Here is a 16,307-nt window from a genome sequence, read left to right as displayed (position 1 = left end):
AAATCTCATATATCTTATTCTCATACTTTCCTTTTTATGTAGTTTTATCACATTTACATTTATTCCTAAAAAGTATATATTTTTTGTTCTAGTTGTTTTTAATTTTATGAAAAGGACATCCTGTGTGGGAAGTCTTTTAGTACTTATTTTTCACTCAAAATTAATTTCAAGATTTATCTATATTTGCAGGAGATAAAAGATGGTCACTAATTCTTTCATGCTTCTCCCATTGAGAAGGGAGTTCTATGGCCCCTCCCCTTGAATCTGGGCAGGCTCTGTGCCTGCTTTGACCAATAAAATATGGTGGAAGTGATGCCATGCAAGTTTTGGGTCCAGGCCTTAAGAAACTGGCAACTTTCACTTCCTGTCTCTTTGAACACTCTGGGAGCCCTGGACCACCACATGAGACATCCCACTACTCTGAGGCAACTGTGCTGAAGAGGCCACATGCAGGCTCTTTGGTGGACATTCCAAACTGAGCCCTATCTTCCAACCATCCCTGCCACCATGGCAGGCATGTGAATGGAGCCACTTTGGACCCTCCAGATCAGCCCACCAACTGGCTGAATGCCACTGAGGGACCTTAGTCAGTACCATGTGGAGCTGAGCCCTGTCTGAATTCTTGACCCACAAAATCATGAAATATAATAAAATGGCTGTTTTAAGCCATTACATTTTAAGCCAATTAAGTTTTGGGGTGGTTTGTTACACAGCAATAAATAACTGAAAAACACTGATGTGGAAGTTGCTGTACTACTATTACATGGTGTGAATACAGCACAGATTACTTATTCATTCTCCTGTCAGTGGGCTTTTGGGTTGTTTCCACGGTTTTGCTATTAGGAACATTTTTGTACACGTCTCTTAGTGTACAAGTATAAGAGTTTCCTTGAGTATATTTCTAATGGTGGAGTTTTTGGGTTGCAGGACACATAAATCTTTAGCTTTACAAGATTATCTTAAACTGTTTACCAAAATGGCTCTACCAATACATGCTCCCTCTACCAATGAATAACACAACCTGTTGATCCCCATCCTCTTTCACACTTAGTGTTGTCAGTTATAATTTTTGTCCTTTGAATACAGTTACAATGTATCATATTGCGGTCTTGATTTGCATTTCCCTGACTGTTTATGAGAGTGAACATTTTTCCGTATGTTTGTTACCCATGTGCGCATCCTCTTCTCTGAAATGCCTGCGCATGTCTTTTGCCCATTTTCTTCCTACTGGGTCATTTGTCCTTTTCATTGTTGTTGTAGTTTGTTGATTTGTTGGAGTTCTTCATATATTCTTAATACTAATCTTTAACACTAATTTGTTGCAAATATCTTCTTCCAATTTGTAACTTATTTTTCCACTTTCTTTACGATATCTTTGATAAATAGACATTATTAATTTTAACATAGTCACATTTATCAGCCTTCTTTTTTTTTGTATTTTGTACTTTACATCTTAAGAAATCCTTCTCTATCCCCAGGTCCAAAATATATTCACTCACATTTTCCTTTAAGTATTGTTGACGTTTAAGCCCTTAATGACCCTGGCGTTTATTTTTGCATATGGAGAGAGGTAGGGCTCTAATTTCTTGTGTGTGTGTGTGCGTCTCAGTCTGTGTGTGTGACTATTTTTCCCCAGCTCCATTTACTGAATAGAGACCACTTTCCTCGCTGATCTGCCGTATCACCCCCGTCCCATATCAAAGCTCTGTGGTTGTAGTGGCCTTTCTGGGGTCTCTAGTCTGTTCCACTGGTTAACTGGTCTACCGTTGCACCATACCACACTGTCTTACTAACTAGAGACTTATAAAAATAAGTCTCAGTGTGTGCTGAGGGTAGCCTCCCACCCTAAGATGTCTTGACTATTCTTGGCTTTTTACTAATCTTTCTATATAAATTTCAAAGTCAGTTTATTAATTTCCATGAAAAACTCTGTTGGTATTTTGGTTGTAATTACATTAAGAGCATAGATAAATTGGGGAGAATTGAGATCTTTACAGTATTAAATCTTCTAATCCAGAGCATGGTATCACTCTCCATCTACTTAGGTATTTTTTAAGCCTTTCAAAATTTTATAATCTTTCCCATATGGGCCTCTGACTTTTCATCTGTAAACAAAATATTTGAGAGTCATTTCCAATGATCAGTATTGCCTGATTTTACGTATTTCACTATCTGAACCGAATGTTAAGCTATGCTATTGCTATCATTCATATTTGATTCCATCATCCTCCTTGTGGGACCCATTTCAGAGTCACATTGGGCATATTCTACTGTTAGCATTGGTGCTCATGTTCATTTCAGGGAAATTATGATACCATCAACATAACTTTAGTGTTGTTAAACTCTTGGGCCCTGGAGATAGATAAGATGAGCTTAAAGGGATCATGAGCTGTCAGTGGCCTTTAGAAAAGTTTTAGTGGTTGCTGTGTGTGATATGGTGGCCTTAAGCTGGCAGTACATTTTTTCAAGTGAGTTTATTTTATTATTTTTATTTTGGATTGTGGTAAAATACACATAACATAAGATTTACCATCTTAACCATTTTTAAGTGTATAGTTCAGCAGTCATAAGTATATTCATATTGTTGTACAACTGATCTCCAGAACTTTTTCATCTGGTAAAACTGAAACTCTGTACCCATTAAACAATTCCTCACTTCCCCCTCCCCTCAGCTCCTGGCAACTACCATCCTACTTTGTATATTTATGCACTTGACTACTTTAGATACCACATATAAGTGGAATCATATAGTGTTTGTCCTTTTGTGACTGGATTATTTCATTTAGCATAATGACTTCAAGGTTCATTCATGTTATAGCATGTGTCAGGATTTTTTTCCTTTTTTTTTGGTGAGGAAGATTGTTGCTGAGCTAACGTCTGTGCCAATCTTCCTCTATTTTGTATGTGGGATGCCTCCACAGCATGGCTTGATGAGTGGTGTGTAGATCCACACCCAGGATCTGAACCTGCAAACTCTGGGCCCCTGAAGCAGAGCACACGAACTTAACCACTACGCCACTGGGCTGGCCTCAGAATTTTCTTCCTTTTTAAGGCTAAATAATATTCCATTGTATGTATATACTACATTTTGTTTATCCATTCATCAGTCCATGGACACTTGGGTTGCTTCCACATTTCAGGTACTGTGAGTAATGTTGCTGTGAACATGGGTGTAAGGGGGTTTTCTTTGTAACTAATACCACAGAATTGATTTAGAAAACTCTAAAGCCGTCCTGTGAAGGCTGATTTCCCCTCAGTACCTGCCTGCTGTAAACGGTGATATCTTTTAACAACAAGAGTGAAGTACCCCTCAGAGGCTTTCCTGAGGCAGACAAATTTGAGAAAAACAAGAAAATGTAAGAGCCAGCTAATGATTTCTCTTAAAGTAGATACAGCTGCGAGGAAGCTGTCTTCTCCAAGGCAACCAGGATAGTAGTTGGTGAGTTGATAAAGTCAAAGTGGGAATTAAAAAGAAAAAGATCTATATCAAATGTTTTTTGTGTTTTTTTTAAATAATTTTTTTTTAAAGATTTTTTTTATTTTTTTCCTTTTTTCTCCCCAAAGTCCCCCGGTACATAGTTGTATGTTCTTCGTTGTGGGTCCTTCTAGTTGTGGCATGTGGGATGCTGCCTCAGTGTGGCTTGATGAGCGGTGCCATGTCCACGCCCAGGATTCGAACCAACGAAACACTGGGCCGCCTGCAGCGGAGCGCATGAACTTAACCACTCGGCCACGGGGACAGCCCCTTATATCAAACGTTTCAACTTCAAATACGAAATGGTCATTGCTTTGCTGATGTCCTGCTGCAGGGCAGGCCTTCTTGCTGAGCATGGATCCGTTGATTGGAGTTGTGTCTGAGTGTGCTTGTGTAACCGCACTCACGATTCATCATGAACAGTATCCAGTTTTGGTCACATAAGTGGAGCAAGAATTTAGACAGATGCTAAACAATCTGAGCGCCAAATCCTTCCAGATTATCACAATTTCTTCCTCTAATTTTTGACAGGAATCTTTCCCATAGATGGCATTTTTTTTTTAAGTAACTCATCTATATATCTAGTCTTTCCAAAGCTTTCCACTTAGTTTATGTAGAATTTTTTTGCCTTTGTTTTATTGGTTTACATACATTTTTTTAGGTTACGTGGTAATAATAAGTGAGATTAGTATAAATAATTTGTAAGCAACAAAATTGGATGTTTGCAAGCAAATAATTTACATCAGCCAAGGATGCTTCTCCTAGCTGATGAGGGCAGACACACCCTGGTGCCGGAAGAGCAAATCTTCAACAGGGAGGCGCAGGGTGCTCAGAACCAGGCAGTGCACATGGAGCAGGCATGGAGAGCAAGGGAGGGGAGCTGGTTCGAGCACGTCAGTTATGAGCACGTCTATTATGTTTGAATAACAGTGTAAGCATTTAACTATCTCAAAGCACTGGCCTTGATTCACAAAGTAAGTAAAAAAGATGAAAGTAATAAAGAAATAGAAAAGCTAAGTACAAGTTAAGTACATCCTCTCAATTTTTATCAATTACTGACTCACTCTAGATGTTGTTTCCTTAGAGTTTGAAGCCTTTTCATGTCTCTCAAACTTCAGTGCACATACGAATCCCCAGGGGGGTCTGAATATGCAGACTCAGATTTAGTAGGTCTGGCATGAGGCGTGAGATGCTGCAGGTCCACCTTCCATCCTCTGAAGAGAAGAGTCTAGGTCCTCGTTGGCACAGTCATTCAGCACTCACAGGTGTGGCCTCACCAACCAAATTTTTTGGGTTTTTTAAACAGCTTTATTGAGATATAAGTCACAGACCACGTGACTCACCGATTTTAAGTGTACAACTCGATGGCGTTAGTGTATTCACAGTGCTGTGCAACCATCACCATAGTCATTTTCACAACCCCAAAGACCTGCTCATATAAATTAGCAGTCACCTGCCTCCTCCACTTCTTACACCCTAAGCAACCACCAGTTCACTTCCCATCTCTATAGCTTTGCCTGTTTGGGACATTTCAAACAAACAGAATCATACAATAAGAGATCTTTTGTGTCTGGCTTCTTTCACTTAGCATAACGTTTTCAAGGTTCACCCACGTTGTAGCATGTATTATTGTATGTATATACTCACGTTTTGTGTATCCATTCATCAGTTGATGGACATTGGGAGTTGTGTCCAGTTTTTGGCCATTATGATGAATAATGCTGTCACGAACATTCATGTACAGGTGTTTGTGTGGATATGTTTGCAGTTCTCTAGGGTGGGTATCTTCAAGTGGAACTGCTGGGTCATACGGCAATTCTAGGTTTAACATTTTGAGGAACTGCCAAACTGTTCTCCAAAAATGGCTGCACCGTTTTTACTTTCTCACCAGCAGTGGATGAGGGTTCTAACTTCTCCACCTCCTTACCAACATTTGCTGTCTATCTTTTTGATTAAACTTTTTGAGTGGATGTGAAGTGATATCTTGCTGTGGTTTTAATTTGCATTTCCCTAATGACTAATGAGACATTTTTTAGCTTCTTTTCATGTGCTTATTGGCCATTTGTAGATCTTCTTTGGAGAAATGTTTATTCAGATCTTTTGTCCATTTAAAAATTCTATTTGTCTTCTTATTATTGAGTTGTAAGGGTTCTTTATATGTTCTGGAGTAAAATAAACAGCCATATGTGGCTATTGGCTACAGTATCAGACAGAGCAGCTCTATAAAGAAAACATAAAAACAGACGCCAAAGGGACTGGGACATCTCTGCTCCTAGGACAGAGTTGCAGTAAAAAGAAGGTATCATCTTGAAAAGTTTGAGAAATCCATATAAAGTAAGTCTTTCTTCCTAATGAGGATAAAGAGGTCAATTATCTTTAAATTTTTAACCACCAGGCAAAGGTCTGATTGCAAAGAAAAAAGTTGGTGTGTTTAAAAGAGAAACAGGGTTTTTTCCTAAAAATAGGATCTTATTAAAATTTTAACACCAAAATAAAAGGGCTTTGGAGATTATGGAAATAATATATTAGGAGGAATTATAGTCGTAAATGGCATGTGTTTGGATTAATCTTCTTAATCTTTCTGCTGATGGAGCTTCCATTCAAACTCTGCTCCATCTCCAGGATCTGGGTTGGTTTGGCTGTACCCGGGGTTCTCACCGGCAGCCTTAGAGTCACCAGGGTGTCTTTTAGACCACACTGGTGCTGCCCCCATCTCCAGAAACCCTGATTTCACTTTAACTGGCCCAGCCTGGGGCCACCAAACTTCCTGCGGTGATTCCACTCCCTCATCACTGGTCTGGCTGCTCAAGACGAGGCGGTCTAGGACGCGGCCGGAGCCGAGGGCCGCCGACTTCCAAAGGGAAGCCGAGACGCTGGTCATGCTGATCCGCTAATGCTGCGACTACAAGTGAGACACAGACTCTCAAACTCGTATAAGTAAAACTTCAAGAGAATCTTGAGTTTTATTTTCCCTCCTGGCATGTGGAAGAGGAGGGACAATAATCCTCTTCGTGGTTAACACAAGGAAACTCACACGCGTTTAGAAAGCAGAAACGTCAACGTTAGTGGAATTACTGCCAAGAAGCTAATTATTGAGTAAGCTAATCAGTATTGTAGACATTTTAAGGGTTAAAGGTTATTTTCAAAACAGTCTCTGAAGTCCCAGGCTCCTACCAGCTCTTTCGCTGCTAGCAGCATTTGCCAGGATGGTTTAGGCGCCAAGAGCTTCTGCGCGCCTCCTGCTCCAGGCACGGCGCGCTCTGGTCTCCGTGTGGTCCGACGAGACGCCTTTCGCAGCCCTCAGCCCGCGCGGGGCCCGCAACCGCCCGCCTGGTGGGGCTCGCTTCAGATCCCGGACTTCCCAGCCAGAAAGGCCCAAGGAGTCTGCGACTAGATGGACCAGGACATCAGTCCTTTAGAATCCGTCTCAATGAGCCGTCAGGGCTTCTCTCCGTGAATAAGCGGGTCCGTGGCTGCTCGCCCGCACAGCTGGCTCGTCCTCCCCAGGGTGGACCCGACCCTTCCCTGTTGTGGCTGAAGCGCATCTCCTCCATCTGCGTCCTCCTGGCGACAGACAAGCCTGTGTGGAATCACCAGTGAAATTCTCCCCAGGCCAAGCGCCTGCAGCTCCTGTAACTTTGCTTGACTACTAATAAAAATAATTTCCAGGGGCCTGGCGCGTGGCCAAGTGGTTAAGTTGGGCTTAACCGCTTCGGTGGCCCAGGGTTTCGCCGGTTTGGATCCTGGGCCCGGACATGGCACCGCTCATCAAAGCGGCGTCCCACATGCCACAGCTAGAAGGGCCTACAGCTAGATGTCCTGGGGTTTTGAGGACAGGAAGAAGAAAAAAAAGATTGGCAACAGTTATTAGCTCAGGGCCAATCTTTAAAAAGAAATAATAATTTCCATTCTTCAAGTGCCTACTATGTATCAGGCGCTATAGTAAATACACAACCCGCTTCATTGAATCCTCAGTAAAGTAGGTAGCATCATTCCCTTTGTACTGATTAAGAAACTGAAGCTGAGAGAGAGCGTTTTCCCCAGGGTCAAACTACTAGGTGCTGGAGACTGAACTCGGCCCAGGCCCGCCCGGCCCCACACACCCCGCTCTTCACCGCCTCGCGGGCCGCCTGTGGTTCTCGGAAGGGAGGGCAGAGCGGCATGCCCGCTTCTCTGCGGCACGCGAGGTGTGAGGGTGTGGGCTCCAAAACCACGCCTCACAGTGACTGTTGAGGGTTAGGGAGGGATTCATCCCATCGGCTTAGGGATGGGCCTTCCCAACTATGAAACAACTCGCGTTTGTGGGCATCCGCCGTGTGGCTGCCGTGAACTCTCCCAGTTACTGGGATATGGCAGTGACCCAAACAGACAAAACTCCCTGCCCCCAACGGCATTTAGAGGGGAGACAGACAATTGACCAGACGAGGAAGTGAAACGTATAGTATGTTAGGTGGTGGTACGAGCTGAGGAGAAAAAAGAAAGCAGGCTAGGTGGATAAGGAATGTGGGGAGGGATGAAATTTTCAACAGCCAGAGTTGCCTGGGGGAAAAGCATCCCAGGCAGAGGAGGGCAGTGTGGCTGGAGCAGAGTGAGTGGGGAGCAGTAGGGGATGAGGGCCCAGCGGTGAGGGGCGAGGTCAGGGGGAGACGGTAGGTTCACGCTAAGGTCTATGGGTTTTCTCTACACAAAATGGAAACACATTGGAGGGTTTTGAGCAGTGGGGTGATGGAATTTAACCAGCTCATTCTGGAAGCTGTGTTGAAATAGACAGTAGGGGGCAAAGATACAAGCAGAGACCTGTGAAGAGGTTGTTTCAACAGTCCAGGTGAGGGATGATAGTGGTTTGAACCAGGGCGGCAGTGTGGGGGAGATGGAAAAGTGTTGGATTTTGGATATGCTTTGAAGGTATAGTCAGTGAGATTTGCAAACACACCAGATGTGTGTGAGGAGAGAAAGAAACAGTGAAGTATTGTAGCAATGCCTTTGCTCTGAGCAACTAGAAGAATAAAGTTGCCTTGAACTGAAATGGGAAGACTGCCAGAAAGGCTAGTGACTGGAGAATCAGGAGCTCAGTTTGGGGCCTATTAAGATGCCCCTTAACCGTCCAAGTGAGTGTCAAGTAGCAGTTGGAGATGTGGGTATGACGTTCAGGGGAAAGGTTCTTGCTGAGGATAAAAACTTGAGGATCATCCTCATGTACATCATATTGAAAGCCGTAAGATGAGATGAGATTCCCTCAGAACTGACTGTAGATTCAAGACAGAAAAGGTCCCAAGGTGGAGCCCTGGCGCACCCTGACTTTTAAAGAAGTGGCTAAAAGGCAAGAGGAGGACCGGGAGAGTGTGGTATCCGGGAAGCTAAGAGAAGAGAGAGAGTCAAGGAGAGAACACCAGCTGGGTTAAATGTCGTCAGCGGGTCCAGAGAGAAGGGGGCAGACAGCTGACCTTGAGGACTGATCGTGGAGCCGTGGGGTGGAAGCCGGGCTGCCGCGGAGTCAAGAGAGAGAAGACAGGACGTGCATGTGGCACAAGGTCCAGACAGGCAATTCTTTCAAGGAATTTTGTTGTAAAGGAAGGAGGAAACATAAGGTGGTAGCTGGAGGGGGAAGTGAGAGGAAGAGACTTTTTCTTTCTTTTTAAGATGGGAGAAATATCGTATATTTATATGCGGATGGAAATAATTCAGCAGAGAGAGAGAGAAGGTGATGGTGCGGGAGAGAGAAGACAGAAGTGCCCGAGCCACGTCCTGGAGTAGCTACCAGGGGGGTCCCATTGTGTGACGGGCGGGGTTTGGCCAGGGCAGGGCAGGGCGGGGCACCCACAGTAATGAGGGAAGGTCAGGTACGTAGACGCAGAAGCAGGGGCAGGTGGATGTGGTGGTGGGAGTGTAGAGGAGCTCTGCTCCAATTGCTTCCATTTTCTTGGTGAGGGGAGAAGCAAGGCTGCTGAGAGGGAAGATGGGGAGGTGTTGAAGAGGAGAGGAGGTGTTGGTGAGAGAAGAGAAGATATGAAATCATCTGGGAGTGGGAGAGAGAATAGACTAGATGAGTATAACATGTGTGGGGCATCATTCAGGCCCCACTGAACTATCATGGATTTAAAGGTGACTAGAGTGTGATTGTGTTTTTCTCCAGCCATCGGAAGGAACAGGCCCAGAGCAGGTGGAGAGTTAAATTTCATCAGGGTTATGAAGGCCTCAGGTGGAGACAGGGGCACAGGATGGATAAGCAAGTGAGTGATGGTAGTGATTTGTTACGGAAGAGGTGGATGAGGAGAGAGGGGAGGACGTGAGGATGCTGGGGGACAGTGAGAAGGTGGTGAGATCTCCAGACCGTAGGACTCCAGGTCTCAGTGGGGTCATAGCATCCTTGGAATTGGGGTACTGAGGGAGTTAGCTGGCGGATGGAGGAGGTGGTCCAAGAGTGAGCTGCGGAGGGGCTGCAGGTTTGGGTAACGACAAGGTTAAGGCATGACTGTGGATGTGGGTGGCTGAGACAGGTGGAGAGGAGCTGCAGGGCCTGGGAAGCCAGCCAAGCTGCCCAGTGTTCCTGGAGGCCAGTCTGAACTCCTGTCCTCACAGAGAGTCTCTAGTAAGCATTGCCCTCTCCGTGAAGGTGCCAGCGGCTTTGCTTGGGGAAGGGGCATCAAAGGTGACCATGCCTGAAGGAAGGAGAGGAGGGGAGAGGGGAGCAGAGCAAAGAGTCTGCTTTTACATTGAGCACCGTATTTATGGTCTTGCCTGCATAATCATATCTCCCACTACGTACCCATAGGCAACAGATGACTGCTTCTTCAGTGAATGGCTGATCAACTCAGTGCGATGCTTTGTTTGGGGGTGCAGCACAGGATAGGTGGAAGCTCTCCCCGACCTGCCCAGTGAGAAGAGATAGGGTGAGCTTCTCTTGTCCTCGAATCCTCATTTTGCATGGGGACCTGCGGCCCTGGGCAGCTCCTTGCCCTGCCTGGGAGTGTGCTGCCTTGTCTTCTGCACCAGGCAGCCATCTCTCTAAGTTTCTGTGCTCTTTGCCATGAAAGAAAGTCTCTGCGCGCTCTCCGTGCCTGTGAACCTTTCGCCATCCCCATCCCCCGCTCCCTCTTCCTGCCATGATGACGCAGGCTGGTGTCCGAGTGATGAGGGATTTGATTTACTGGACGTGGTAGAAAGAGGCGCTGGAACTTGAGAAATCACTTCACCTCTCTCATGCCTAAGTTTCCCGATCTGCAGAAATGGGTAATAATTTATATTCTTCTATAAAGTTGCTAAGATGTTCAAATAATTATGAAAGTGCTTGGTAAACTGTAAAGCTTCTAAAACAAATTACTTGTTAATGTTTTATTATCTTTGTAGAGATAACAGCAAACGAAGGCAAGAAATTCAAGACCGAGAGAGGGCAAGTGAACAAGAATTACATCCTGGATGGAAGAAAGTCCTAAATAATATAAATCTTGGAGGAGCCAGCCATCCTAGACCAGATTCCCATAAAAATCAAACCAGGAAGAAATAAAGAAAAGAAGTTAAAGTTCATTGCTGAAAAACCATGTTTTTCTTTTAGCCCCTGGGGGAGGGGGTTATTATGTTAGTGTAGGAATGGGAATGGTCAATTTTTCCCAGTAAGAACCTTTTGATGTGTTACCACGACTCACGGGCTATGACTCATGTATTACAACTCTCACTAGTATCTTATAATAGTTTATATTCCTTAACAAGGAGATAGATGAAGCAGAGGGATTACATAATTATTTTCTTTTCAGTTTACACCTTGGATTGGATTGGATATGACATGGTAATTTCAGGAAGAGAAATTTTTTCTCCCCCCTTTAAAGAAAAAAAATCTGATCACTTTCTTCAGTAATTACATTTTCAAAATGCTTGTTAAAATCAACCTCAGACCTGTTATTGTCACACTTTGTAAATTACTATGTCAAAAATTAATTTTTCTAAGGCTAGGAAGAAGGTTAAATTGATACGAACCCCCCACCAAGATATCTTCACTGTCGTTAGTTATACTAACATACATTTATTATCTATTTTTGAATTATATTTGTTATTTTGAATTATGTTTATCAAGATTTAAAAATCTATCAGTTCATCAAAATGCAATTAACTACACTACTTTCCTACCAACCACTTGTGTCATCAACAGGATCAATCAAATGTAATAAAAACATCAAGGCAGCAATGCTAATGCTATTTTAAATAAATATCATTTATTCCATTTTATTGAAGACTAAGCATACCTAATCACAAATACTCTAATCTGGGTCCATTCAAGACCTACTGAACTTGGAAGACAGTTTCAACTTTGTCTAGATTCTTTTTAAATGTGTCCTGTTGAGTGTATTCCTGAAGAATAAAGGAGTTCATGCACTATTTTAGTTCAACTACCTTGATGCCATTAGGCCAGGCCTACCCTGACTTTGCAGGATATTGAAATGATGATGAAGATGATGATGAACATATATTATTGATCTGAGTAATGACAGTGCTTAGGCACTTTGCATATCTGCATTTTAATCCATCCCACAACACTGCAAGTTTGAGGAAACAGCCCTAAAGAGGCGAAATAATGTGCCAAAGGTCACTCTGCTAGGGTTGATGAGCTGGAGTCCCAAACCAGGTCAACCCCTTTCCAGCATTGACATGATGCCTAGATAAATATTCTGCCAAATGAAAGGATAAACTTAATTTGAAGAATTTTAACAAGGCACTTGATTCAGGCCAAAATTATAATTTGGAGGCCAAGTCATTTAGATTGGTACTCTGCGTTGGTTAACCTAACCAGTCAATTTCTGTTTCACTGAGTGCCTGTGGATTTGAGTCTCAAAGAATATGCACTTGGAAGAGTTAAGAGGAAAAAAGTTTGAGGCATCTGTCTTCAAGAAATTATCCAAGGCTCACTTGGTGCTGTGGCTCTCCCCTGGAGCCAGCTATGAATCAGGACTTAAATTAATTTCTTTCTGCCCAGAAGTCTCAAGGCAGCGATGTTCAGAAGGAGACTCCCGGGCACTAGGACAGCAACAAAAATGGAAGAAACCTCGCCAGCTAGGTTCTCAAGTGATGTCACCAAGTTTGTCAGCTTCGCCCAGATTTCCCAGCTGTGGCCCCCACTGTGATTGGACTGGGGTCCTGTGCTTCTGGCAGTCATGTGAGTGTCCCGTGGCCAGAGCCTGACGTTGTCCTTCCAGGCAGGGACTCCATGTAAGGCAAAAGAGACGCCTCTCAACCCAGCTGGGCTTTCATTGAAGAGAATCAAAACAAGAGGCTTAAGATTCTGTTCCCAGGCCAGGAATTATGAGAGGCTGAAAGATACTATCCAAGAAAACGTAAGTTTCTTGTAATGGATTTATAAAATTTATGTTTTAGGACACTTCAACAGATGTTTCCAATAGACCAAGTACCCACTCCCACCCTCCTCTTGCAAACATGTTGGGGGCTGCCCTGTGCCGAGTGGTTAAGTTCACGCGCTCCACCTCAGCAGCATAGGGTTCCGCTGGTTTGGATCCTCGGTGCTGACATGGCACCACTCATGAAGCCATGCTGAGGCGGCGGCCCACATGCAGAACTAGAAGTACCTACAGCTAGAATATACAACCATGTACTGGGGGACTTTGGGAAGAAGAAAAAAAAAAGATTGGGAACAGATATTATCTCAATTTAAAAAAAAGAAAAGAAAACAAAACACATTGAATCAAAGCACAGCATACATTCAGAAAGGGTATAAATCCCAAGTATACAGCTCAATAAATTTTCACAATGTGAGCCACTGGTGTAACAGGACCAAATCAGGAAATAAGACTGACCACTAACAGAAGGCCCTCCAGGACAACCACTCTCCTGACTTTAATTGTTACAGAATAGACTCGTTCTGCCTGTTTTTGTACTTTATATAATTAGCATAAATTGTTGTGCCCTGTGATGGTTAATTTTATATGTCAACACGACTGGGCCGTGGGGTGACCAGACACTGGGTCTAACGTTATTCCGGGTGCATCTGTGAGGGTGCTTCCGGATGAGATTAACATTTGCATCAGTCGACTGAGGAAAGCAGATTGCTCTCCTCAGCGTGAGTGGGCCTCACCCAATCCAGTGAAGGCCTGAATAGGACAAAAGGGCTGAGGAAGAGGGAACTCCTTCTGCCTGACTGCCTTTGAGCCAGGACTCAAAGTTTTTCCTGCTTTTGGACTTGAACTGAAACATCAGCTCTCGTGGGCTCCAGCTTGCTGACTGCAGATCTTGGAACTTGTCAGCCTCCATGATCACATGAGCCAATTCCATATATACATATAATATATAAGCATATTATATATTTTAAGGCATTTTTAAAAAAACATTGTTGAATTGAATTTATTGAAATAACAGGCATTTAGTTATCACACATAGTGAGACGTCTGGATGCAGGTGGTTCCAGAGCTGCTCCATCCAGGGCACTGGGTCAACTGCTCTGAGAGCTTCTGGTCTTTTCCTGTGGCTGGCAGGAACAACCCCCCGCAGCAAATGTCAAAGGAAGGAAGCAGCGATAACTTGGCTAATGAGAGACATCATTCATGTATATATATACATAGACATTCGCACAGAGTCACACGTCACTCAATGACGGGGACACGTTCTGGGAAATGCATCATTGGGTGATTTCATCATTGTGCAAACATCATAGGGTGCACTTACACAAGGCTGGATGGCCTAGCCTACTACACACCTAGGCTGTATGGTACTAATCTTATGGGACCACCATCGTACATGTGGTCTGTCATGACCAAAATGTCTTTGTGTGTCATGTCACTGACTAATTATTAGTCACTGACTAATACATACCCTACTTGCTTTTGCAATATATTTGCTTAATGTAATGAACAAAGTCTGTGTTAATTAACAAACTTGAATTGAGTATGTGGAGTCTTTATCTGGCATCTGTCATGTCTTATAAATGAAATGTTTATTTTTCCTATTGTATTTCTTCTTGAATTATAATATTGATGAAATGGAAGCCTCCGGAGGACTGCGTATCCTGTTTTCAATGTAGCTGAGATGGCAGAATTCACATCTCCCCAAATGAGGACAGTTACAAACGATGGAATGAGTAAGTGCAAAATTCCACCTACACCCTGAATACACAGGGCTGTACCTGGCGCGGCCCCCCGCAATCCGAGCTAACAGTCAGCGGTGAGCTCCCTGAATGGTTTGCCCAGCCTTGAGGTGAACTAAGAAGCAGATCCAACGCACAGAAGCAAATTCCAAGTGAGTTTTCTTAAATAAAGACTTGTGCCTGTCACGCTACAGACAGAGGCCCACCTGGCCTTCGCTTTAATACTTCCTCAAATGGACAGTAGTGGGGTGGAGGAGGCAGGAAGATACATCTGGGGCCCGTGTGCCACCACAAGCGTTTCCATGAAAAATGTCCACACTGGTCAGTCAGTCCATCATTCGTTGGAATCTGATCGACATGCCAGCCGAGGCCTCCGTGTCCAGCTGGCTCCTGCATCTATAGAACGTCTCAAAACCTCACATTACCCTGGCTAAAAAACTTGGCCCCTTCCTTGGTTTCCATCAGAAATCCATCTGTACCCACTATTTTGTGAATTTTAGTATAATTTTACTGAAGGTTTTGGAGGATGGGTGGCTGATTGTGACACAGTGTGCAGTGGCCCTGTCTCAGTCCCCATCCCTTTTTGCTTTTCCTCCTTCTCAGGAGCTCCATAAATTATGGATAGTAATTTAGCGAACATCTGTTGCCTGAGAAAGCCCTGGGAGGCCTTGCTCTGATCCTCAAGAGGCTGGTCAGAGTACTTCTTCCAAGCACGTACAGTGCTTCCCCAAAGAGATCTAATGAAATAAAAGTTTCCCCATCTCATTATAACTTGACCAATGACATGAATTTTCCATATCTCACTCAGCATTAGTCTAGGCACAGGGAGAAATATAGGGGGACGTAAGATATGATTCCCTGTCCGCAATGCATTAGAGTCAGTAGGAGAGAGAACGTACAGGAAATATCGGGGAAACACTTCAGGACCAAACTGTGTGGTAATGTCCACGCAGTCAGGGTTGAGAGCGGGGCTAGGTCAGTGTGACTCAGCCAGGGAAAAGGACGCCAAGGGAGTCTTGTAGGATGGGCAGGATTCGGTTTGGCTGAGTGTAGGGAGGAGAGCTGTTCAGAGTATGGACATAGCATCAACAAAGTAATGAGTATGGCAAGAAGGAGTGTGTGCGTGTTTGTGTGTGTGTGTGTGTGTGTGTGTGTACCGGGAGGACCTGGGCACTTGCTGAGAACAGATGAGAAATAAACTTGGCTGACAGGATGGAGTGAAATTATGATGGGCCCCAAAAGCCAGAAAGAGATGTGCACCTTGGGACTAGCGATACTGGAGAGGCCCAGCAGATTCCTCTGGGCAGAAAGGGATCCATGGGCAAACCACATGAAGAAGCAAGCCTAGGCTGACAGCAGTGAACAGGCTATGCTGGGTGGGAGATGGGCTGTCACTCAGGCCGAGTTAAATGTTTGGATTGGGAGGGGTGAGGGGAAGGGAGATGAAAAGGCAATCTGAGCATATAGGAAGCATTGCTCCTGGCTGTAGGAGTAAAGGAAAGGGGCCTGACCTGAGGGTGGCAGCCCTCTTTGAGTGCTCTGCTGAGAATCAGAGAGAGGCGGCCCTGGCTGCGAGAGGGGGGTGCTTTTCCGTCCAGACGTCTGTCTTTCCCTCCGCAGCCCTCCCCTCCTCTCCCGTTATCATTCTTTCATCTTCCGTGCTCATTTTTGCCGTGACACCTCTACACTCCACCACCAGTATGTCTTCCTGAGGCTCTGCTTAGACAGGGCTCTTAATGACCAGCAAAT

At 44.3% G+C, this 16,307-nt stretch overlaps 1 non-coding gene across 45 annotated transcripts in view; it reads left to right on the top strand.

Annotated features, from left to right (window-relative positions):
* LOC139042590 (uncharacterized) overlaps nucleotides 1-16,307 on the top strand; it is a 54,702-nt gene that overhangs the window by 29,613 nt on the left and 8,782 nt on the right. For 20 of the 45 annotated variants that reach the window (XR_011499514.1, XR_011499531.1, XR_011499525.1 and 17 more), the window contains one exon: nucleotides 14,461-14,552. This is a non-coding gene — a transcript (uncharacterized protein). Of the gene's footprint in view, nucleotides 1-9,608; nucleotides 9,706-10,247; nucleotides 10,706-10,822; nucleotides 13,169-14,460; nucleotides 14,711-16,307 lie in introns of those variants that run through there. The other 25 variants (XR_011499536.1, XR_011499512.1, XR_011499537.1 and 22 more) reach the window with 9 other exon arrangements.

The sequence above is a fragment of the Equus asinus genome, chromosome 30, assembly GCF_041296235.1.
Source record: "Equus asinus isolate D_3611 breed Donkey chromosome 30, EquAss-T2T_v2, whole genome shotgun sequence".
Lineage (NCBI taxonomy): Eukaryota > Metazoa > Chordata > Mammalia > Perissodactyla > Equidae > Equus > Equus asinus.
The sequence above is the reverse complement of the archived record's forward strand: the minus strand, read 5'-3'. Positions and strand labels throughout refer to the sequence as shown.